Source organism: Thermobia domestica, chromosome 3 (assembly GCF_964235325.1).
Source record: "Thermobia domestica chromosome 3, izTheDome1.hap1.1, whole genome shotgun sequence".
Classification (NCBI taxonomy): Eukaryota; Metazoa; Arthropoda; class Insecta; order Zygentoma; family Lepismatidae; genus Thermobia; species Thermobia domestica.
Genome location: NC_137456.1, coordinates 125,150,303 through 125,177,482, shown reverse-complemented (window position 1 = coordinate 125,177,482; position 27,180 = coordinate 125,150,303). Strand labels below are relative to the sequence as shown.

General features: G+C 36.6%; 1 protein-coding gene across 1 annotated transcript in view; it reads right to left on the bottom strand.

The window, feature by feature from the left end:
• LOC145680710 (ankyrin repeat and BTB/POZ domain-containing protein 2) overlaps positions 1–6,979 on the bottom strand; it is a 447,712-nt gene extending 440,733 nt beyond the window's left edge. Inside the window, exon 1 of the mRNA XM_081751633.1 lies at positions 6,291–6,979. The gene's annotated coding sequence lies outside the window, so the exon portion shown is untranslated. The remainder of the gene's footprint in view (positions 1–6,290) is intronic.
• Between the last annotated feature and the right edge of the window lie 20,201 nt (positions 6,980–27,180).

Genomic DNA, 27,180 nt, shown 5'->3' with positions numbered 1-27,180 from the left:
AGTTCTCGCCCCAATATATGAACATACAGCATATAAGCTGAATCGAATTTCTTTATTACAGCTTCGGCATCGTCGCTCTAAGCAGATTGGTGGTTGGGAGCAACGCTCAAGGTCAAACTCAAATTCAGCTGCCTCACACAATAATCTTGTTATCGGAAGGGACACCCATGTCAAGTTAATCTGAGTTTCCACACGAAGGATGCTCTTCCAGTAACGAAGTTAACAGAAATAATATTGATTGGAACGGAAACTTGATACTATATCTAGACATGGTAGTGTAGAAACTAACAAGATACTACCACACTATGCTTCCTAAGTCTACCGGAACGAAAAGAAAAGGAATTCCGTACAATAATTTCATCACAGAACAGCAATCGGAGATAAAATACTAGCATTTCCATTCAAATCATAGGAATGAGACGAAGAAAATTTGGAAAATGCCATTGGCAGTAAGTAATAATGCAAGGACAAAAGATAAATGAGCAAAAATATTTAGAATAGGAGTATGGAATGTATGCAGGGAAGGGGATTTCAAACTTCAAAGAAGAAATTAAACAATATAATATAAATTGGGAAGGAATTTAGGAAGGAAGTTATAATTAGTAATGGGAATAGCAAGCGGAATATAACGATATTTTATTTAAGTAAAGTAAAAGGCGGTTAAAATAATTATGTGGAACTATAATTTTGTGTAAGTATCTAAAGCAAAAGGTTATGCAAGGTGAATTTGCTGGCCATAGAATAAGATGGTAAGACATAAAGCAAAATAGAAAAACCTTATGCTAATACTGACCAGTGCAGAAACAAATAGAAAAGTAGAGGAAAAACTTCAGAAAATGAAAAAAATCATAAACACAGAGAAAAGGAATGCATCTTATATGGGACTGTAATGGGAAATTTCAATACTGTTGTTCGGAAAGAACAAGGAAGTAGTGTAGTAGGCCAATGAGAGAAATAACTGATCAATTGTTACAGACATAATTCACTCGTAATTGGAAATATTTAATTCAACTAACATAAGAGAAAATATACATGGAATTCCCAATAGCCGCACTACATATTAAATATATTTATCGTTCAGGGCATATATATTTTATAATGCGAACGCTTCAGTAATGAAGATGTCTGCAGAAGAAAAAGTATGAAACAAAACTGAATACAGAAAGGTTGAAAAATGAAGAGAAACTAATTCATACGAAAATAGGAGGAAAATTGGAAAAGGTAAAATTCGATTCTAACAATCGGTGAGAGTATATTCAATTTTGCGTGCATCAGAAGTAGAAGGGAAAGAATACACTGAAGTTACCAGGAACAGAAAAAAACGGCCAAGAAAATTCGATGCAAGCAATAGGGTATAACAGTGATAGTAGAAGAATTGGAAAAAGAAAGAAAATATTCCCAGTGTAGTGAAGTTTTAGGAAAATGAAAAAAAATATATTTGAAGACTTTTGTGAAAGTTTGGCCGTATAATCTAAATCTTGAAGACGAAAACAAAATAAAGCATACTGCAAACTGAATAAATGCAGTGTATAAGGGGTAAACTCGAAAAGTCTTAAATAACATAATTGAAGTTTTCTCTCTTTCTCTTCTCCACTTATCTATATCTTTCTTTTTATTTTATTTTCATCCATAATACTTTGGAACTTTCATGGTGTATTTGAATCCGTAAGCATGAACAGAGTTATGGATTAGAGGCTGAAATTTTCTATACATGAACCATTGCAGATAGAACCTTTTTCTAATTGTGTGTTTTAAGAAGATTGTTGTACGTTGCCAGAATAGTACAAATCATTTGACTTCCTGTTTGCCTGTATGCATGCCTATGATTGAATCTACGTATGTTTATGTCGTAACTAAAAATAAGTCGTTTTACTCTCAAACCACGACATTTTTTAGAAAAGAATTTTTGGTCGTTGATTAACTTTTCCAAAATTTCCCTAAAATGTTTTAGCAGTGAACAAAAATGTCTGAAATGTCTCTGAACAATGGTAGATAAAGGAACTGTTCTCAGAGTGTTCAAAATATACCTGAACTTAATGGTGTGCTCAGTGAAGATACAGGGACAAAAACTACTTTTAAACCGTGTTAAGACATGTTATACATCACCATTAACACATTTTGAAGTCATTTTTACCCGTTTACTCATTGAACACATCCAGGCGCACAATCAGAAACTTTTTTTTTTTTGGAAGGAGTCCAAAGTTCGGGGAGGACTGGTCCAGTAGTACTAGATACTATGTCTATGTATTGAACCTATGTTATTCTGGACGCAGAAAGATCATAAGTAGTTATTAAGTACTGATACCTGTACGCTTAGAAAAGTGATAGAAGTAGATTGTTTTTTAAGGAAAGGAAGATGAAGTGTAAGATCAAAATTTTAAGCTACATCAATCATTTCTCTGTTAAACAAGTATAAATTTGTTTTAAACAGTGTACAAAAGTGTATGTCAAGTTACAAAGTTTCTTTTAGGAGGGGAGGTAGGGTCCGGATTCGGTGGATCCCTGCATGGGTGCGCCCCTTGACACATCAGAAATTCATATACAGTAGAGCGTCGATTATCCGAACGTCGGTCAACCGAACGACCGCTTAACCGAACTGTGTACTCGCTCGCACCTGTTACTCTCCCACCCTACCGTCCATCATCCCCCTCACTCCCAAACCAAGTTTCCCACAGTAGTCGCCGCACTGAGCCACCGCTGGCGGAACATTGCTTCTAATGGGGCCTTCATAAGGCGCTGCCTTTGTACGTTACTTTGTAATACTTAAAGAGATGCCTGTTTTTATGAATAAATTTACTCTACAGCACTTCTTTTTGGCAAATAAACATGTACAGTTCGATTATCCGAACAAACCAGTTTTCCGAACATCCATGTCCCCCAATTACTTCGGATAATCGACGCTCTACTGTATTTTAAATACTCTTAGGGCAGTTTCTATTAAGAACTGTTAGAATATATTCAAGACTTTTTTTTTTTTGTTTATAGTACAAGACTTAAGAAAATTTTAAGCGTGATAAAGAATGATTAAAATTCATTTCTAAAAAAATGTCCAAATACTGATTTATTTTTTGCAGTGCACATTATACCCTCGATAGAAAATAGCGTTCGTTTGTCTGTCGTTGTGGTTTTCTTACTTTACTCGCAGAAGCGTTTATTATTATGAAGATAATGAAGTTAAATTAAGAATAAAATTTCTAGTTTTACATTTTACTATTACACAATTAGGCAAAAGAAGTCGGATGATTAATGAAAGTGAATGCTTATGAAATAATTCGTGGAATGAGAATGTGGGGGGTAAAAAGCACAGACATGATGTTGTCCACCACAAACTCGTGTAACCGGGGATCGATTCAAGGACCCCTCGCATTCGAGATGAGCACTTTACCTAGAGCTATCGTGTTCCAAAATAACAATATAGTATCTGTATAATCACTATTTTAAAAAAATAGTATAAGAACACACATCAAATATAATATAATATGATTACAAATACAGTATAATTCTCAGTAAAACATATGATAATAAGTATTTATATTATTTACGAATATTATAAATATAAGTGGTTAAATATAATTATTTAGAACATGATGACGCCTCAGTTGAAAAGCATTAGCAAAAATGTGTTATATAGAAATTGATACTCGTATTATGTATAAGAGATAGCGAGCCCAGAAAATCGATACAATGTAAGTCTATTATTTGGCAATCTAACGAAAATTGCTTGGGCCGCCATGTGTTTTCGTGGCTATAATGCTTTGAATTTTTTCCTATTATATATTAAATTAGTATATAAACAGATAAACAATACAGAACAATTCAAGTATCTGTATTGTTGAATAAATATTGATTTTCAGGTCCCAGGTTCCATCCCCGGTGGGTCACTAGGTCGAAAAAGTATAACAGCTTTTTTTGGCCAGCCGTCTTGAGTTAGGTTTATCCTGGATTTCCCTCATTCACACCAGGCAAATGCCGGGGTAGTATCTAACACATAGGTCCCAAAAAGCTTCCTTCCTTCCCCAATCCTTTCTTCCTTCCCTTTCATCGGATAGTGTGATTACGGAGAGATGTCATCCCTCATACGCGACATGCTAAATGTCTTTAGATGCCAACAGCCCAGAAATCTAATTCCTAATCCTAATATTGATTTTGAAACAAATAGTTTAATGTATCCTCACAGACTGAAGGAAACGGAAGATTAAAGTAATGGAAAATCAATTGATGGAATGAGAAAGTAGGAGAAAATGGAAGAACCCGAGAAAAACTCACGGACATGATGTTGTTGACTATTTGCTTACATAGTCTGAATTCAAACAAGGGACCCTCCTCCCTTATGGCCATTTTGAAATCTGGGTTCATTCTCATACTCTGGAAGAAGGTTGTGCTCGCAAACTTTAATGAGGCTCACACTAGCTCAGATTCACACTTGCTCAAGATCCGGCACGCAATCCTCAATGAGCTAGTTCGGGTTCATTCTCTGGCTCGCTAATCACCTATAGTGCTTGTACTCACACGTGCTTGCCCTCTATTATTGGGCTCGAGGCCCATTGATCCTGAGAACCGATCTCACGAATTTCAACATCTCAGCAGCACAGATGACCGTTCTTCCACTGGACTACCATGCCCTTAGCATAGATTGAGTAGTATTTGAGCAATTTTTCATGACGGATAATGTATCTTACAAATGTACAGTTTTCTAGTAAAATATTGGGAGAGGAAGATACCGGTACCGTCTAGAATCTTTATGGTTTCTATTGCAGACACTAAGAAAAAAAAATATCGCTAATCTACGAGTAAATAGGAATCAAACTGACTCGAGTTCCTTATTGCAAATATTACGCAGATATTTCCATAATATATTTCACAGTGAGCACTAAATTGTATCCGAAGGAGCAGACCTATAGTTCAAGGGCGTACTAATTAACTGATGTGGCTTAAGTAGCCTTACGGAATTAATTGCTGTAATAAAAAAGAACATTATTAGATCATGTCCCGTGTCAAACACTCCAGTATATGGATCAGTACATATTTCTTTTAGGTCTTATTCCCTAATTTTCTTTTTAGGTCCAGTGGTGGTTTCAGTGATAGCCCAGGGAAAATACTCCCTTAGGGCTATATATTCGATCATGCTTGATGACGATCATCAATACTTTTGCAGTACAAATTCTCGTCTTCCGCGTATTGAAAGTCCTCTAAGAAAATACAGAAATCAACACTGTATGCCTACCCAGAGACCTCTTACTCAACGGCTATTCAACTAACACTGTGTACAAGAGAAGTCTCCCGCCATTTTCAGACATTTTAAACTAATCACTTGAGTATATCCAATCCAGTGCCGCATTATATTCTGGACTATCATTTGTCATGTGTGTTTGTCAGATGGGATTTAATAGTCTTCGAATCCCTATAGCCTTGAAGAAAATAATGCACAGAACGAATTGAAACTTCAGAGTATTTCAGATACAGATCATAAACAATCTTAGAAAGAATCCTAAAAAAAAAGAAAGAAAAAAAGAAAGAAAAAAGAAAGAAATCACAACCATACAAATAAATATTACACAACAGTATTCTACGATCCGAGTCGACCTACACGATAAATTCATTCGCACTTTTAATCAAGTTCATAGAGAGACTAAGAAACGCTGACTGCAAGAGGATATTAATGGGAGGTGCATTTTGAATGCAAGGCATGCACCCAATGGAATGAGCACGAGTAGGAAACTAACCAGAAAACACCAGTAGCTCAGCAGAGAGAAGCGATGCGCTGCTGCTCTTACACACGAGAGGGTGTGAAGTGGGGCGGGATTAATGCACGTCGGAAATACAGGGCAGCATGACGGAAGCAACTCAAGGTATTTGGAAAGTAATACGGCAATAGAAGCATGCAAATTTTTAGCCGCGAAGTCAATTTAATATAACACAGTGGATTTTTAGGAAAATTACCACGCTAATAACTAGCAAATATGATGGCATGTAATAGTGTTAACTTACAACTGAACGTTATAGGATTACGGTTAATAGTAAAATAATAATTGTTAATACATATACAAAAACAACCAACTATTCTTGACTTTAATATTAGGTGTGTTACATTTTCTAGTTTTACAATGATATGATGACGGTATACATTAGTGCCAGAGAATTGTTGTATTTTTACAGGAAAATATTACAGTACATTCTTCATCTAAAAAAGAGATATAAATACAAATCTTTACGGAAAGTAAAGAATCATTGTATAATGACATTATCACAAACTGTCAATTAAGTAAATTTCATTAATAACATTTACTTACCTTTTTTTCTTGTGAAAAAATCAGTAAATTATCTCAGCTGTTTTAATCAAAATCACGAACTACACAACACATTTGATATCGTTTTGTGTTTATGGAAAATAAATTATCACTAACACCTGTTTTTAGTTTAAGTTTTGTGCCTTAATTAGCCGCGAAAACAGAAGATTTCAACGTTCAGTTGGAAACGTAACCTTTATTCCACAAAATTCACGATCAAAACAATTGGATACAATCCTGTGTAATGTAATAGTCACAGGGGGTTTTCCCTTCTATGCCACCACATAAGAGATTTTCAAGTTTCGTGGTGACAATGTAATGCTCTCCACTTGGCAAAAAATTATCAATTTATAAAATAATTAAATGTCAGTTGTCATTAACAGAAACTGAAAGAGTACACGCCCACTTTCACAAACAAATTAATATTTAACTTTAAGAGACAAAACATTCTGTAACGAAGTGTCAGCGGTCCTTTTTCCAACGCATATTTTAAAAGCACCACACAAACGACTCGGAGAGCCTAATCGCCGATTCTCTCTGTACAATGCCCCGGTCCAAAACACGTAACCACAACCGAAAAACTCTCTCACACTCACACAGTCTCCCGCTAGTAGGCCATTCGGAGGTGCGGGAGAGGAGAGTAAAGGGGGAAGGGGGGAGGACAAATACGTGATGCTTTAGGACTGCGACACACCGACAGAGGCGGACTCTATCGTTGACCATCCAAAACTCAGGTTGGATAACCTGTGTGTTGGACTGTGTAAGTTGGTCGTCTGTTATTGGTTGGCTTTTCTTGTTAGACTGCTGACCGACCGGCTCCGCTAGGGGCCGTTTTACATACTTTTCGACTCGCTCGAAGGATGCTTTGCGGGTGATTCTGCATAAGAAATGATCCAGAATTTCTTACGAAAGGAAGAAGAAGAAGAGGAGAAGGAGGAGGAAACAGATGCCAAAAGACAAGAAGCTCCAACAAACAAAAACCAATATGAATAAATAAGTGAGTCTTCCATCACAGTTTTTTTTTTTTTTTAATTGAAACGGACTTCCGAATTATATTATAATTATAAATCACCATGATGATAATATTCACTGACTCTCTGCTCATCTTTCAAATCGAAGAATTTTACTTTTTTCCCGCAAGTATTTTCAGCTGTTGTGGCTCCAGGACAATGTACTGCCTCTTTGTAACAACCTTACTCTTCCTCTATCTTGAAGTCATCTAGAAGACCACGAACGTAATCCAGCTCCAACAACCCGCCACAAAACTTACGGTTGTTCGATGGCGGGAAAAAGTCAAGCATATCCTCAAGGTTGCCAAGTAAAACGACAAATATATCGTTAGCTAAAAGTGAATTCAACAAATACAATCTAAAAGCATTTAAAGTACTAAAATCTATGCGAATAGCGGTTTGGTTTATTACTTCGTAAATAGTAATATTGTTTTCATGTCAACATCTTTTTTTTTTCTTTATATAATAGCAACTATTGTGATAAAATTTATGCAATACCTACAGCAATTAGTATGTGCATCATTGTAAGGTGAAATCAAGGAATATACAGTATACTATATGTTACTTAACGGTTCATATTTTTCTTACACAGTGCAGTACGTAAATTAACAATTTAAAAAAATCAGAAGAATAAAACACTATAACATTTATCAGATGTGTAACTAACGAGCTTCATTTTAACGACACAAAAATTCATTTCTGTTGATTTTTTCAAAAACTACGCATGATAATTCACGATCATTACACATTCATATTAATGCGATCTATCAATTGATGTAGGGGAGAGGGGGGTACATTTGAAGAGGGGGTACCTTTGAACATTTAAGATAACAGGCTAGAAATAATAGCATATCTGGTGGTTTTAAAATTTTTAGTTTGGCAAAACTGCGTTGCATGACGGTCAACTGTTATCTGCAATTTTAGTGTAACTGTTGATGAACAGCAGTACTTTGTTACATTTGTGGGGTGGAAAGTTGGAATTTTTCTGAAGTTTTGTAAGATTTTTGCCAGAAGCCTGTATTTTGATATTATCTGCCATTCATTGCAGAAGCAAGTACATTAATTTACTTATCTAATGTTGCCCTTTGTACTTCACAATAGTTTGTACTATCTGGGTATTACCAAATTCCGCTTGGTCATGCCGGTTGGGGCAGTTTTGAACAAAAATTAGGGGGCACATTTGAACATTGTTCTACCTATACTTTTCTGAAACTTATAAGTACCAGCAACATGTTTGTGTTCTCGGATAAGGAAGACAAATGTTCAGTGCCAACTGCTGATATTGTGTGTAGACTTTCTAATCCCACAACTTCTGGAGAGACAAAGTGTACTGCAAAAATTCTGACATTTCATGTTGATTTGCAGAATTTTAGGGTAGAATAAATTTCGTGTCCAGTACCCGGCTAGTAGTGAAAAAATGTAATTTCTTAGATCTCTTAGATTGCTAGTAGTAATAGGTTTTCCATTATGCCTATCAGGTATGACGAGCTAAATTAAAAAGTGAATCATAATCGTATTTCCACAGATATGCTTCGATGATCATATTTTGTAAAAATTTTCTTCAGATCACACCTACGCCTATAGATATGTTGTCCACATATCCTTTTTATGTGTGTGTGTGTGAGTGTGTAACATATAACGTACAGCATATATGCAGGCCCGTATTTAGGTAACTGCTATTCTGTGCTCGAGCACAGGACGTCACAATTTAGGGGGCGGCAAAATTTTGGATTTTTTAAATAAAGATTCACAATAAAGTTATATTTAACACTACCACACTCAGAGTCTCACGCAAATGCGAGAAAATGTTTAACTCGCTCTAATTACAGTAGTTACTAATTACCTAGCTTATCTGATTATTTTTAAAAAAGCCATCCTCTCCTACTGCCACCCTAAGGGGTGAGGATGAACTTGAACATAATGAAAACTGATAAAACTCAGCGACCTCGAAAACAATGAATTCAACACTAATATCTGTCGTTTTCGATTACTTTTAAACTCTCGCCCGCCTCACTCGGGAGTTGAGTATGACCTTGAAGTTGAATTGGATTAAAACTGTCACTATTCATATCAGCGACCCCAAAAACTATGAATTCAACTCAATTCAGATGTGTTTCCGAAGGGGGAGGCAAAATATTTTGAGCACAGAGGCACACAATATACAAATACGGGCCTGCATATATGTTTCAGCAAATATTACTATTATTATTATTTCCTTGCCATACGCGATTGGTTAATTCTTGTGCCTTAAACCGTTAATGCTGCTTTGTTACATTAGCCTTGTTGTTCGTAAACGAATTCGTCCTGAAAATAACGATTATTGTAGTAAAATAATGGTTTGTTCAAAACTGCCCCACGTTTGTTCAAATCTACCCCATGCTTGTTTCAATCTACCCTCCCAAGGGGGTACATTTGAACGACACCCCCTGCGCCCTTGCATAGAATGACAAGATCAAACAAAGTACTCTATTTTATGGCAAATATAATGTATATTATATTTAGCTTTTGCTACAGTTCTATAAGGAAATTTACTGAGTGTTTGGAAGCAAAAACGAATATTCGAAAACAGATGTTCAAATGTACCCCCTCTCCCCTATATGTATAATCTTTAAAGGTAAGAATATATCATAATATTGAGCTATGACCTATTAATTATATTGACTACTGTCGTTTTGCCCACTGGCGCAAATCCTAGGGGAATGAGGGGGACATGTCGCTTCCAATCTTGGAACTGAAAGGGACTGTCTCTCTCAATAATCGGATTTGAAATGTGTTTTTTTCTTGGGGGGGGGGGGAGGAGAAATGTGATGATTTGTGTCCGATTGCCACAAAGGAAAGTGCTATGAAAATGATGTCCACCCAGAATAAGCCCCAAATGTGCCCGCCTCCCAATGTTGAAGACAACTCTGCTTCCCTGATCCTCCACAGCACTGTTTCTCAACTTTATAAATATTTTGAACATCGCTTTAAAAAAAATGGAACGGTCTTACCCGTCACCCCCAATGTTGAAGACAGATTTGCGCCGCTGGCCACGCCAGTGTCTTAATGAACAGCTTGATAAGGATATATTTTAGGATCAGTTTCAACTTGACGTACAGCATACGCTTTTAGGTTCGCAAAAAATTTAAATAAATAAAAATCAATTTTCTCCTAAACTATGCATGAACTTTCACATTAATGTAGATCATATTGTTCTACTCACGAGGAAACCGATTCAAGTGTGACACGAAATTGTGGTCGAGTTTATGCGCAAACGATAACGAAGTGTTTTTGTGTACAATTAAACCCATTAAAGGGGAAAACCCTCGATGTCAACCGTTTCGAAGATATAGAGGAATAAGAGAAAGGCTGGTGCTCCGATATTTTGCCAATTTTTGAATGTGTAGCGATAGTACAAGTTAATCCGAAGAGTCCATAAAAATTCTAGGGGTAGAATGTTTTGGAAAGGGAAGGTGAAAATAACGGCGTTTCATTATTGTCTGAAATAGGCGTGCAAGGTGTCTATGTATAGGTTTCTTGATACGCTGAATCGAATAAAAGCATCATCAGATCAAATACAATGAAAAATGTAAAAAATGCTGACCATCCGAACTTTCCAAACATACAAAATTTCTACAATTATTAAAAGAACGGAACAAAAAATAGCACAAACGTGTGCGTTTTACTATATAATAGTTGAGAGTGAAGATCGGAACGATCCATCGAAAAAAAAAATTGAAAATGACAGCTGTTTAAGCTTTCCAAATAATCATAATTTCCGCAATTATCAACCGATACGAATCAAAGTTGGAGCAAAAATGGGCGTTTGCAATACATTAGAAGATTAGGAACATCAGCATAATTCCACAATAAAGTTTCAAACTGGCAGCCGTTTATAATTAAAAAAAGATCCAATTGTCTCTTGCAGCCCTGTGTCAAAACGTGAAACAGAATTTATAATTTCCTATGTTTCTGGCGATGCTGATTTAAATGGAAGCATTCATGATCACCAAAACGAATACTAACATAATAGTTCGTTTTGTTGTGACAATTACTAACTAACTGCTATTCAGATATTGGTTTTAAAGAAAGGAAGGAACGTCCAAAGAAACACGCGAATGAACAAACAGATACACTACATTACCGATCGTAGTGTAGAAGGAAAAAGGGGATATCAGTACTATCATACAATTGTGTTCTTCGTGTCAATGGCATTAGTTATTCCTCATAGCCCCTTCTTTTTCCGGCCCCTGGTAGAAGCTACACCATTCACCTCAACATTCAACACCACTTTCATTCTCTCTGGTGCATATTTCGTAATGTTTAAATGCAATTTCCAAACCTATTCACTCGCCACATATCCGAAAATCCACACAATATCAGAGAAACAGCTTTCCCCTTACCCCTCTATATCTCCGAAGCAGTTGGCATCGAGTGTTTTTCCCTCTAATGGAATTCATTGTTCACAAAAACACTTCGATTGGGCATAAACTCGTCCACAATTTCGTGTCACAATTGAATCGGTTTCCTTGTCAGTGACATCTATCTATTACTATGTGTTCGATCTTCGTACCCTTTTTCTGTTAAAAACTAATAATATTATAGAATATACATAGCTATAGTGAAAACAATGACCAAAAAATGGCAGGCCTAATATTATAAGGGTAACCAAGATAGTTCTGTCACTTTTTCACCCACCTCCTTCGAACATCGATATGTCAACTATGACGTACCTGGAAGATCAAAAATAGTCCCCATCAATATCGATGACCTTCTGCCAAAGTTCTGGAAGTCCATGGATCCTATCGCGGTAGAAATTGGTGGGCCGTGAAGCGAAGAAGGTATCAAATACATTTTGTACCTTTACTAGGGATTTGAATTGGTGTTTTCTAAGGTAATTGTGCAAGGAATGGAACAGGTGATAATCGGATGGTGCAATATCCGGAGAGTATGGCAGATGCAATAATGTTTTCCATCCAAGGTGTAGAATGGTGTCCCGGGTCATCCTAGCCACGTGGGACTTAGCGTTGTCCTGTAACTGGAGGACCCCTTTGCGATTCAGAAATGCTGGCTCCAGAGTTTTGAGTTTTCATGAATACGTGACAGTACACAGTTGCATTGACGCTCTGACCAGCTGATAGCAGTTCCCGATCACGATGCCGCAAGCAGTCCACCAAACACACAGGAGGACCTTATTCTGGTCCAGTGCTGGTTTCGGCTGTTTTAGCACCGGTTTATGGGACGCTAACCAATGATGACGGCGACGTGGATTTTCGTACAGGATCCACTTCTCATGTCCAGAAATGGCTCCTTTCTCTGACGAGACAGCATAGAAATACAGGTGCCTGCTTGCGTTGTTTTCTGGCCCTGAGTCAAATCATGTGGGAACCATCGATCCAACTTGTAGTGCTTTCCAAATTGATAGAGGTGTTGCCGAATGGTTTCTCCACTCATACTGAATTGTAGTCCTAGTTTCTCACATGTCCGGCCACTGTTCAACGCAATTGCTGCCTAAGATCATCATTTTGTCTTCCGGCACGTGGTGCGTCTTCGAGTGTTTCGTCACCGTCCTTAAACTTGTTAAACCATCGCTGCACTTCCCGCGTAGTCACCTGCGACTTCCTCACCAAAGGCATGGCATATATTCCGCCTCGCTGCAGCGGCGATTGCCCCCAGTTTGAACTCGTACAACATTCAAGCACTTATGACGTTCTGTGGAGGTCCCATGTTCATTCCGTCCTTACGCAATTTCACGGTGTAACTGAACTGTCACAACGAGATAGTATGTTGGATATACCCGCACCAACTGACGGTGATCTCATTCAACTGACGGTGTGAATGCCAATGAAACACAGATCTCCACAAAAAGCGACGGAACTTTCTTGGTTACCTTTATAGATATCTTTTTACACACTTTGAACTACACTTTAAATTAGCGTTGCTAACGAGACGAGAACACGGTAATTATTGTCACATTTTCAAGACGAGAAATTTCAGAGCTTTGTGGGCAACACTAGTTCGCTCAAGTCTCAGATTTTAAACAGTTTTTAGTTCAAAACCTGTTTCAAACACTCGGTTCAAACATCGATTCAAAATATTATCATCATCATCATAGGTGTTCTGCTATTATTGACAGGTCTATTGCCGTCACTCACAAGCTTCCATGTTCCACGGTCTTCCGCTAACCTCTTCGTCTTCACGTACATTTCTTCTGTTTTGATATCGTCCATCAATTGTAAGCCCCTTCGCCACCTCTCTCTCTTTTCTGCCATTATACCCTCTAATATGTTCCTCATGATACAGCTCCTTCTTAGCCAATGTTCAATAATTGGTAATTGTTCTTAAAATATGAATATATATCATTGTAAAAATTGGGTAGTCCAGCTTATCCCATTCTTTGGGTAAATAATTGTCAAATATTAGTATGGTCATATAGTCATTATTGACTTAATTTGTGTTCTTTTGGGACTTTATTATCTTATATGATTGTATAGGAGTTTAGGACATTGGTACATTGATGCGGTCCTCTTAAACTTTGTAGGATTACTCTGCTTAAATTTGAGAATTTTCAAAATGAAATTACGTAATATACATTTCTGTACATTTTGTTGGTGTTGATTATTTCCGACTATGGGCACAGAAATACCAAAATATAAACGTAAGTAACACGTTGTACCACCTGTTTGCTTTTTGACCTAATTTATCCCCTTTGATGAGGTTCTTTTATCTTTTATGATTATATGGGCGTGCACAGGTGTCCATTTTCTTTATAGTACATGTATATTTTAATGTTCCTTTTCAAAATTTGTTAGGGTACTCCTTGAATTTAGGAGTTACCAAATAAAACGTTTCTAGACCCCAGGTGGTTCTGCATATTTCCTTCTAGGTTATTGGTCTAACTGATGTTCTTAGATGAAACGTAACTACAACATATGATTATATGGTTAAGAACATGGTTAATTCTAAGACTAAGGTATATTGAAGCACTTTGGGAAAAGTATCTCTTTTAAATTTGGGAATTGTGATAAACAAAATTTTACTATGAGGCGCGAAGTTTGAATGTTGTGCTTAACGTTCAATATTCGATTGATATAAAACAATACTTTGAACTTCAGTCACAACTCATAGTTTAAGATCATTGGTGAAAAGTTATCTTTATTGAAATCTGATTGGTTGATTTTTACCTCGAGCTTTAAATTATGGACTTGAAATCTGATAACCTTTTTGAATTTTAGTGTTGTAGTTATGACTAAAGTCTAAAGTCAACACATATTTGATATGCAACAACACTTCGAACTCTAGTCACAACTTCCTGTCTAAGTTGATGCACTCTGGTTAATCGCTGACAAAGTTATTGTTGATGCAATCTGATTGGTTAATCACTATCTTTCATGCAATCTCATTGATTCATGATTTTCACATCTTTGTGATTGGCTGATCACTATCTTTCATGCAATCTGCTTGGTTGATGACTTTCAAAACTTTGTTGCATATAGCTTTAAAAGTTTTGCTTAACATGTCTCGCTTACTGTTTAAATATTTATTTAAAAATCTTGGTTTGAAAAGTTTTAGTTCGAAAATTTTAGTTTGAACATTTTCGTTCAACGTTTTGCACTCACTGATATGATCAAAACCGTTTATATGTTAATTTTATACTTAAAAACCGGATAAAGTTTGAAGGTTAACCGTGAAACGTAAAGTTATTTTTGGTTCATTTTAGCTGAAAATTTTGTTTGAAAATTTCTGCTTTGAAAATTTTGTTTCAAAATTTTTGTGTGAAAATTTTTGTTTGAAATTTTTAAGTTTGAAAATTTTGTTTCAATATTTTTAGTTTGAAAATATTTGTTACAAATGTTTTTGTTTAAATTTTTAAGTTTGAAACTTTTGTTTGAAAAAGCTTTTGTTTCAAAATTTTGTTTAAAAATTTTGTTTCAAAATTTCTCTGAATTTTTGTTTGAAAATTTTTTAAGTTTCTAAGTTCTTGCACTCATTGTTATAGAACCGTTGCGAAAAGAATCGGAACTGTTTAGAACAAAAACATCTGTCAACACTGCTTCGTCATGGTGCACTAACACATGTCAGAACATGATATTTGCTTGGGGTTGTACGTGAAATAATAAGCACAAATTACTGAAATTGATCATTTTATTACACTGCACATACCAGATAAAGGATGTGGATATTGTTGATACGATTTATTTTGTACTTCTTGCACTAGTTTGTCTTTAGCGTATAATTTTAATTCGAATTGAAGTCTTCTCAGGTCTGTTGCAATATCGTTAGGTGGAAACTCAATGTCCATATTATCACAAATAAACTGTTGATCAATACAGGTATAAATCCAACACATTTTTCAAAATAGTACTTTTTACGAATATAGGAATATACTTGTTTTGTTGCACACTTCCACTGAATGTTTTACACACTAGAATACATTGATGATTTTGATCCATTCCGTTTGCGTTAGATACACCATGTTGCGAGGTAGGTACCCCTCCCAAATTTTCAAAGAGTGCACCAATGTATTCATGTCTAATGAAAGAGAATGGACCCGTGTACACACTAAAGCGGAGCGAAAAAATCAGATTTTGGAGTATAGAATTCTAATAGGGCTCAAAAGTTGCATATTTGAGTGCTAATCAATGGAAAAATAACGAAACAAATCACACTTTGGATCTTCAGTTGAAGCAAACGTTCTAAAATTAAAAAAAAATGTAAAAAACACCAGAATTTACCTTTACGCATGAAATATATAGATTACTTTTTTTTATCATTTCTATAGCGTCTAGGTGCTTTATTTTAGTTGAGTGAGGTTATGTTTGTTAATAATTCGTAAGTGTGAGCTATTTTATGCATTTTATTTTCATAATGATTTTGCAGCTCTTTGCCCATTTCTCAACGTTTTTCTCATGAAGTGGCCCAGAACTCACCACGAGGAGGAGGCTGCAATTCGAGTTCCACCCATACCCTACCCAATCATCCCACTATTTATGTTGATTTAGTCAAAGACATTGACCTAAATTCTGATTTTTTAAAATCAAATTTTGGCATTGTGAGTCTTGAGAGCAAAGTTGCTCTAATGTAGCCATCTCTGTTTTCTTGTCTGTAGACTCTGTGACAACTTTAACACATCTTTCAACTTCCTGAGTATGGCATGGACAATTTAAGAAGTCAAACTCATGACCAGATTTGTCATACATAAGTGATAAGATAGTTCCTGTTGCCAAGCTTTCGAGCACTGGAGGTGGAGACAGTTTACATTTTCTGCAATTTTTCAGCTCACTGTAGTCTGTGGCATCAAAATTTATTGAAGATGCCATAAAAATTCTAACAGAGTAATTCAGACAGGACAGTGTGATCCATATGTGGCTAGAAGAGATCCTGGCCTCTCATTCATCCCGATGGCTAACATGTACAAACCGGGTCTTACGGTTGTACGTTTCTCAAACAAATTCTACTAAGTGCTTGTAAACTACATTATAAAAACATATACCCCTGTTTTGTTTGACAAAAAGAGAGATCACTCAGTGAAATATTGAACTAAACATATTTTGAAGGTAGTCCAACAAACGAGACATTTGCAAACAACATTAAAAGAATCATCGATTCTGTGATTGAGAGAAACGCGTTCTTCTGTCAACCAGAGAACATTGTTGGATAACAGTAGATGATAGACAACACTACGAGGGTCGGGTCACAGGAGATTGGTAGAGGCAAGAAATCGAGATCGAAAGGGGAAATCTGTTAGAACTTTTATAGTACCTTCAATAAATTTTGATGCCAAGGACTACAGTGAGCTGAAAAATTGGAGAAAATGTAAACTGTATCCTCCTCGAGTGCTCGAAAATTTGACAACAGGAACTATCTGATCACTCATGCATGACAAATCTGCTCATCAGTTTGGCTTCTTAAATTTTCCATGACACACTCGGGAAGTTGAAAGATGTGTCAAAGTTGACACAAAATCTACAGAAAATGTGTGTGGACAGTAGAGCAAATTTGCTCTGACACTCACAATGGCAAATTTGATTTTAAAAAAATCAGAATTTAAGGTAATGTCTTTGACTAAATCAACATGATTCAGCACACCCTAATTGGTAGGATGGTTGGAACTCGAATTGCAACCACCTCCTTGCAAAATCATTATGAAAAATAAAATGTATAAAATCACTGACATTAACGAATTATTAAGAAACATGACCTCACACAACTAAAGTAAAGTACTTACACGCTATACAAAATGAAAAAAGTAATTTATATATTTCTTGCGTAAAGGAAAATTTTAGTGTTTATATATATATATATATATATATATATATATATATATATATATATATATATATATATATATATATATATATATTCAAATTTTAGGACGTTTGCGCGAACTGAAGATCCAAAGTGTGATTTGTTTCGTTATTTCTCCATTGATTAGCACTCAAACAAGCAACTTTTCAGCTCTATTAGAGTTCGATACTTGAAAATAGGATTTTTTTCGCGTAAAGGTAAAGTTTGGTGTGTTTTGTAATTTTTTCATACTTTAGGCCGTTTATGGGATCTGAAGATCCAAAGTAATTTTTTAAGTTATCTTTCCACTTATTAGAACGCAATACGCAATTTTTAAGCCCTATTAGAATTCGATACTCGAAGATCTTATATTTTCGCTCCACCCTAGTACACACCCACATAACTACATCAAAGGGAATAAATTTGGTCAAAAACCGAACATGTGGTACAGCGTATTGCTTACGTTTATATTTTGGCAACTTTTACCCATGAAAGTGAAAGAGATGGACCATCCAAATTTGATTTGTATATATTAAGGTTCTATACTATTATACCAAATGTTTACATTTGGCAATTTCCAAAATTTAAGAGGTGAGCTAAGGTACCTTTCCAAAATTTTTGGTGCACCAATGTACCCATGTCTTATAAAAGGGAATGGACGCCTGTGCATGCCAATATAACCATATAAGGTAATAAGACATCATCAATCGGAATAAATTAGGTAAAAACCCCCGAAATTTGAATTTTCGGCAACTTTTTACCCATGAAAGGAAACGAGATGGATCCCCAATACTTATAGAGGTACATAAACTGGTCCTTGCTACCACAACAAATTTTTCGATTTGGCATTATCCAGAATTTAATGGGGATAGTCTTTTGTATCCTGCCAAAAATTAGGGGTGGGACAAGGTACCCTGCCAAAATGTAGAGGAGGGTGGTCCTAGGTATCCCTAGGTTATTGATCTGGGCGCCCGGGCATCAGAATCTGGGGCGCCAAAAGTGTTCTCAGCCGAAGAAATTACCACTAAGTTTGTTATATGCTAGTTTTATTATAGGACTAACATCAATCTTTTTAATATGTAAAGCAGCGTCTAAAATAACAGTTATTTACTTTAGCCTCAACAGGGGAATCAATAGCGATGAGACAGAAGTTTGGCTTAGCACGAATTAATTTGATGCGAAGCTCTGTTCTTTGGATTTAAAATTTATCCTGAAAAAAAAATCACAATGAAGATGTCCAAGGATGTCGAATTTTGTACTGTTTTTTGTTAATTCATAACGCTATTGAAATACCTTATTAACACTAGTTGTTGCATCAATATGCCCAGCAGTGTCTTGAAACCATAATGCATATTGAAGAAGTGTGCTTTTTAGCTGAATCGTAATAATTTAACAGTTTTTCGATGTATGACTGATATGGATGATTATGAGATGGAAATAAAAACAATTTGTTATTTAAGTACACTTCTTCACTGAACATAGAATTTAAAAAATCATTAATAGGAGCCACAGCCTTATCACTTTCCATAAATGATGATCCATCAGATTTAACGGTTTAAGCTTCAATATAAAGGAGAGTATGTAAAAGATCTATGTATTCATCACTGTTCCTGGGATGACAAATTCTATAGGTACAGTCAGCGGCATAAAATTTGTTACAAAAATTCTAAGTCCAAATGAATAACAAACTCTTGCCCAGTTTTCTTATGCATTCCCGCAATACATGTACCAATCGATTAGTTGCTTCTAGTATTTATTCCAACTCCTCCCCGTCCTCCACCTCTCCTTGTCTAAAGCAGTGTGTGTGACGTAATACACTCTTTCCATTCAGCTGAAAAAGAAACAGGAATCAAGTTTACAACGTTATAGCTTTAAAACAGTCTTTTCCATTCGTTTGTTCTGAAATATTTTTAAGAGCCTAAATTAAAGGAAAGTCACACAATCTTCCCAGAGCTTCATAAATATCTTTAGTTTCATTCTTTTCTTTCTTTAAAGAGTGCAAGCTAGTAAGATGCTCCCTAAGAAATCTATGGAAATTGCCAAGAGCTCTAAAATATCTACGGACAGAAACGAGTTTTATTCAATGATTCATTGAATTTCTTTTCAGTAAGTGCAAGCAAATGTTTCAGGGGCGTCATTTGGGCAGGACAGGAGGGTGTAATTCCCCCTCTCTTGAGCTTCATAAATACGTATTTTTTGATCAAATGTATAGTAATACACTAATAAAAAGTGAAAATCTTATGTCGCCGGAGAATCTCTTCCCCCCCGCCCGAATAAAGTCTAAAAGACACTGGTTTTAACAACAAACCTATAGAGCTACGATAGCACATTGCTAAAGAGCTTACATTTGGTTTCAAGAGTCGAAGGTTTGATCTCAAGCCATATGACTTCCTGGGTGACATTGAGAGAGAGAGAGAGAGAGAGAGAGATTCAAGTATGGAGACAGAGAGGGATGATTTGTATACACAGATTTAGAATTGGGGAAAAATGATCGGACAGCATTCGTATTATGACGAAAATTCTGATTTTGTGAAAGATAAGAAGGGAAGTTTTCGAACTGCGAGAATCACATTACGCAGTTGTCGAATTAATGTGGAGAACTCTTTTTAGAGCATCAGATGATTACGAAAGGAGAGAAAGATCTTCAGAACTGACGAATTAAGACTTTAAAAAATCTGATTTCGGCGACGGGTTTCGAACCACGAACCTTGTGGTCATCGAACCATGACTTTTATCCATTCTGCTACGGAGAATTCTGTTACTGGTTTCCCTTAGCTGCGTTGAAAGCTACCTTAAGGGAATATTCCAAAAGTTGACTCGGTGGATGCGCCGTTCAGATAGGACGTAAACCTCTTGTAACTTAGTTACAATGTGCAAAATGAACTTCCTCTTCTTCAGGACACTTTTTAAAGCTTTAAACTTTGTTACTATTGTTTTAATTAAGTGACATTTGATAGAACCATCTGATAAAGTAGTGCCAAGCCCTGTGCGTCATTGTCTGTTAGGTGAATGGTTAATGTAAGTTATTTTTACGTGGATGGTCCGAGCTTCCAATCAAGACCATTCTTATTGATTATTTTATTTGAGCTACGCTCATACTGTATATTCCACAACTTCAATTTTGAAGTAAGTTTAATTCGAAATAATTTTCCAATCTTATATTTGTTACTAAATTTACATGGCACTCCTCACTGTTTGTAGCCCTGCATAAATGCAAAATTGTTTTAAAAGTATATTTTACTTTTAAGTTTTATTGTTTTTTTTAAATTGTCCTTCAACTTTATTTTATAATTATTTTCTATTTCTTAATTATAACATATTTTCTATTTATATTGTATTCTATGTTACACGTTTATTATTTATATTTTATGTCTTACCTTTGAAGAGGAGCTTTGACTATTCAGAGCAGCAGGGACATACACAGGATGCAGGCCTTGGCAATCCAGAGCTTTTGCCCCCACGAAATCACTACTTTATTTGTAAATTATATCTAATCTTAGAGATGATGATAGCAGGGGCGGATTCAGGAGAGTGCGTTCGGGCGATCACATCCCCCAGAATAGGGAACTTTTTATACTTTTTATTTTAAAAATATAACATATCCTAAGTATTTTTCATCTTTGTATTAGAAACGTAAATTAAAACCTAAAGTAGATAGGCCTTACTTTCTTAAGAAAGTTAATTCTACAGAAGAGCTACTTCTTTTTTTCTATTTTTTTCTTTTCTTTTCTTTCTTTTTCTTTTTGCAATTCGCTCTTACCTTGATTTGACTTCGAACGACCGCCCCTCCCAAACAATTATCCTGGATCCGCCCCTGGATGATAGACATTTTAGTAAAATATGCCCTCAATCGCTGAAATAAGTTCCTGTCAACCTTTCGATCGCTGAAATAAATTTCTGTCTACGGCCCTGCAAAACAGTGACGATTTTAGGGAGTGATCAGTTAGTAATGCCTCCCTGGAGCAACGACACTTCCCCAGAAGTCATATCTCCGATAATTCAGAATGTGATTTGTGCATTATCACTTTTCACTCTCAGTGTCTTAAAACGCACCAAAAAGGAACTGTTCTGAAATATTTACTGGTTCTCCCTATGACCCCATTTCAATATGGCCAACCTTGGACATATACACATCTGAAATATCACCTTTTATGTCAGTGATCCCGAAAACTATCCATTCGACACAAATATAGGATATTTTCGATTCTTTATTCCTGTCACCCTCCCATTGTCAACTCGAAGCCAACCAAGGCTTATTTTGGACTTACGCAGCATACACAGTGTCACTTTTCATCTTTGCACATGAATTCGACACTAATTTCGTTCGTATTTGACTACTTTTACATGTCACCTTCACCTCTTGGTAGGGATTTTTTCAGTATCTCGCCCCCACAACTATGGAGAAATTTCAACCAACTAAGTATAATTATAAATTATCATCTGAAACACAACAGTACGGGTGATCTTTTTCGCAGAGGAATTCGTTAACTACTGTTTCAATATCAATGTATTGGCTTTTTTTGCTCTGCATGCTGGAGATTGCCAAAGAGCTAAACTTCATTCTGTACTATTGTGCTATGAATATAGTGGTTTAATTCACTGAATACTCGCTTAGATGATGCTCTCGTCACAGGAAAAGTGAGATACAGTTATAAAAGAAAAACGAAATGAAATATTTAAGTTTTACGTCCCACGTTATGCCGACTACGCTAATGGAGACAGTGATGGTGAGAAACGAATGAAATCGTTTAATGAAAAAAGTGGGAGGAAACTGGAGAAAGCCGAGAAAACTCATGCACACGGTGTTTGTCCATAATAAAGTTCATTCAGCGCGAGCTGGGATCTAACCAACAACTCTATGCACGATAGGTAAAGTTATAAAAGAATAGGCGTCTAAACAAATACGGAACACTACTATCAATGAGAGTTGTATAAGATTAGATTTTTAGTTATTTCATTCTAAGTTGAAATTTCAATCAATCTTGATCTTCATTACTGTTCGAAATCCGGACCAACCAGTATTCCCTACTAGGGTAAAGATTAATTGATCGCCAACAGAAATCCAAAATCCTCTGTATAACCCCACGTTCCATTATTCCATATACACAATTAAGAGTCCAGCGTAACCTACCAGTTAATAAGTTTTCTTCTTATTAGTATTATTTTTAACACCTCAAAAATATAGGCTCATAATTGAACTACTGATTGGAAAAAGGGAATAAGTACATAAAAACATTTTTTCCACTTTTAAGCTTTTCTCACCAATTGCAGTGCTACAATACAAGATTCTTCTTCTTGTCTTACGAGGAAGGTCCATAAACCGAGAGAGTTGAATTTTGATGAAAATTAGTGACAAGACTCAGTTCGAGATGCTAAGTAACGTAGTAATAGTCACTCGATGCGCAAATGCTTCGTTGAGCTGCTACACCGACGCCATCTTGAATTTTAACAGGCAATGTCCAAGAATACCCTTTTGGCATAAAAATGAAAACGTTTTTGGTAGATCTGACTTCAACATTGTAAACCGGGATAGGGTTTTTCCGTCACGAAACACCCAGCAGTGGGCGTACGATATCGTCTACAGCAGAGAAGAAACTCCGCCTTGTTACGTGACGTCACATGAAGCACGTTCCGTTCAAACACCTAAGCAAAGCTATCATTTTGCTTCTGGTGTGAAAATGGCTCACTACGAAGCTTCTGTTAAAAGCAGCGTGATTGCTTTAATTGAGCATGCGGGCATGAACTATACCGAGGCAGGCGCGAGATATGGCGTTAACCGTGCTACAGCACGGAGGTGGTGGAGGAGATATGAGGAAACAGGAGATGTAAGACGTAAAAGAGGAAGTGGGCGACGAAGAGTTTCCTCTGCCAAAGAAGACGAGAGTGTAATTGCCCAATGCCGTGAGCACCCTTTCATGTCTGCCCGACAGTTACGACAGGAAACCAATTTCCCAGGCGATGTTACGACTGTCCGTCGTAGACTCAAATCCTTTGGTTTGAGATCATACAGGGCAGCTGTTAAGGAGCGACTAACAGAAGACCACATGGTTGACCGTCTGGCGTTTGCACAGTTAAATATTGCACGTGTGTGGGACGAGGTCGTTTTCACAGACGAAAAAATATTTTCCAGTGCAAACTTCGGGCCGAAGCGTGTTTAACGCCCCCCTTGAAAAAGGTATGCCTCTGAATACGTTTCCCTTTCTGGTCGAATGGGACATGTAACTGTCCACTGTTGGGCATGGATATGCAAGGCTGCAAATTTCGGAGGAATCTACAGGATTCCTGGTCGCCTAAACGCCCACAAGTATGTGGAACATCTGGATGAAACGCTTCCGGAAATAAAAGCTCATGTAGGTGACGGCATATTATATTTGCAACAGGACAATAGCTCGATACATAATTCAAATGTGGTTCAGACATGGTTGCAGAGGCAACCTGATGTCGAAATAGTTGACTGGGTTCCTCATGGAGTAGATCTGAACCCTATTGAAAATATGTGGGCATCTGTTGCAAGAACGTTGCGGGAAACCTGGTCGAACAATCCTCCACGAACATCTAATGATCTTTGGGAGCGTGTTGAAGATGCGTGGTCGATCTGTTGCACCCAACGCTATATCTCTCGCCTGGTGGATTCAATGCCACGGCGTATGGCAGCTGTAATCGAGTCCCAAGGGGACTATACACACTATTAATAAATGCTCGCCCACAACACCATCAGCCCTCTCGAGAGCTAACTAATTCGACCCATTTATTAACAAAATTTTATGAAATACATTACGCGACACCAGTGAATGTTCTGCATTAATAAAGAAGCTAACGTGCGAGACTTGGTGGCAGAGTGGTATTATGCTTGCTATGTAAACCAAAACCGCCTGTAACAGTGGTTCGAATCTAGTGAAGAAGACCCCTACTTTTTATCACCAGGGATATTTGCAATACGCCTTCTGCTATGTCCGCCTTCGTACGGTCTATTATATGACACATAATGTGGACCGCCATAAGTTTTTACTTAGTAAACAATTTATAAATATATGAACAAATACCTAGGTATATTAGAGTAACAATGGAATATAGTACTTTCGTCCGACTGACGTCGCTCTGCAAATGTTCATTGTATTACACCGGAAGATAAATTAAATAAAGACTGGAAAATTTGAAATCTTCTTTTTAAGTTTTACGTCCCACGGTTATGCCGGTTAGGCTAAAGGAGACGGTGATTATGAGATATGAGTGAAATGGTGGAATGAAGAAAGTGGGAGGAAACGGGAGAACCCCGAGAAAACCCACGAGCACGGTGTTTGTCCACCACAAAGTTCACTTGGCGGGGGCTGGGATCGAACCCGGGACCCCAAGCACCAGAGGTGAACGCTCTACCACAGAGCCACCGCGCCCCCCAAACTGGAAAATTTGATATAAAAATTGATACGTAATAAGTTAAAGACAAAATATGTAATTATAATCTCATATTTGAAACTAATTTCGACTACAATTAATTCTCTACCTGCTTTCATAAATAATCCAAACCAAACTTCGAGGTTTGGAATGCACAAACTAAGTGTAGCTAAGAGAAAAAAGTAACAAGAAGAGCAGAGATTCGAACCCACGACCACCAGCTTAAGAATTCCTTTTACTAACCCTTCATCTATCAAACCATGACGTGAACATGACTTTTGTAAGTTATAAATTTGTATCCAAGAAACACTATTAAGCGTATGTGCAACTACTGCTTTGCTCTTTTTCTCTTCAAAAGCGTAACATATTTAGGAAGATTCGTTTCGTTTTCCATTAGAGTTTCGAAAGAGATTATTTGTGTTTGAGTGTAGGATCTTTAGTTTCCTTTAACCGACACTTCTAGCAAATACAACTTAATTCACACAGCAGTTAAAAAAAAAACTCGTACTGCCTTAGAAAGTATTCCTAAAAGCAGAAGCTGCATCATGCATCCTGAATAGTGACGTAACTACCGGCAGTGCGTTGAGGGAGCCCAGAGTAAAACGGGGCCCATTGAAAATTCGTAATTCCACTATTTTTCCTCGACGTCTAAAATGAGACTACTTTATCCTTACATGAAAAAGAAGCTGTGGAGGGGACTGCGAAGTATACTGAAAAGATTTATCACGTCCTTGCAGCAACAACTTTAAGTTTTCGAACAGTAATGAAGAACAAGATTGATTGAAATTGTAACTTAGAATGAAATAACTAAAAATCTAATCTTATATAACTCTCATTGATAGTAGAGTTCCGTATTTGTTTAGACGCCTATTCTTTTATAACTTTACCTATGGTGCATGGGGCCCTTGGTTCGATCCCAGCTCACGCTGAATGAACTCTATTATGGACAAACACCGTGTGCATGAGTTTTCTCGGCTTTCTCCAGTTTCCTCCCACTTTTTCATTAAACAATTTCATTTATTTCTCACCATTACTCTCTCCATTAGCATAGTCGGCATAATCGTGGGACGTAAAAATTAGATATTTCATTTCATTTTTCTTTTATAACTGTATCTCACTTTTTCTGTGACGAGAGCATCATCTAAGCGAGTATTCAGTGAATTAAACCACTATATTCATAGCACAATAGTACAGAATGAAGTTTAGCTCTTTGGCAATCTCCAGCATGCAGAGCAAAAAAAGCCAATACATTGATATTGAAACAGTAGTTAACGAATTCCTCTGCGAAAAAGATCACCCGTATTGTTGCTTTCAGATGATAATTTATAATTATACTTAGTTGGTTGAAATTTCTCCATAGTTGTGGGGGCGAGATACTGAAAAAATCCCTACCAAGAGGTGAAGGTGACATGTAAAAGTAGTCAAATACGAACGAAATTAGTGTCGAATTCATGTGCAAAGATGAAAAGTGACACTGTGTATGCTGCGTAAGTCCAAAATAAGCCTTGGTTGGCTTCGAGTTGACAATGGGAGGGTGACAGGAATAAAGAATCGAAAATATCCTATATTTGTGTCGAATGGATAGTTTTCGGGATCACTGACATAAAAGGTGATATTTCAGATGTGTATATGTCCAAGGTTGGCCATATTGAAATGGGGTCATAGGGAGAACCAGTAAATATTTCAGAACAGTTCCTTTTTGGTGCGTTTCAAGACACTGAGAGTGAAAAGTGATAATGCACAAATTACATTCTGAATTATCGGAGATATGACTTCTGGGGAAGTGTCGTTGCTCCAGGGAGGCATTACTAACTGATCACTCCCTAAAATCGTCACTGTTTTGCAGGGCCGTAGACAGAAATTTATTTCAGCGATCGAAAGCTTGACAGGAACTTATTTCAGCGATTGAGGGCATATTTTACTAAAATGTCTATCATCCAGGGGCGGATCCAGGATGATTGTTTGGGAGGGGCGGTCCTTCGAAGTCAAATCAAGGTAAGAGCGGATTGCAAAAAAAGAAAAGAAAAAAGAAAGAAAGAAAGAAAAGAAAAGAAAGAAAAGAAATAATAGAAAATGAGAAAGAGCTCTTCTGTAGAATTAACTTTCTTAAGAAAGTAAGGCTTATCTACTTTAGGTTTTAATTTACGTTTCTAATACAAAGATGAAAAATACTTAAGATATGTTTTATTTTTAAAATAAAAAGTATAAAAAGTTCCCTATTCTGG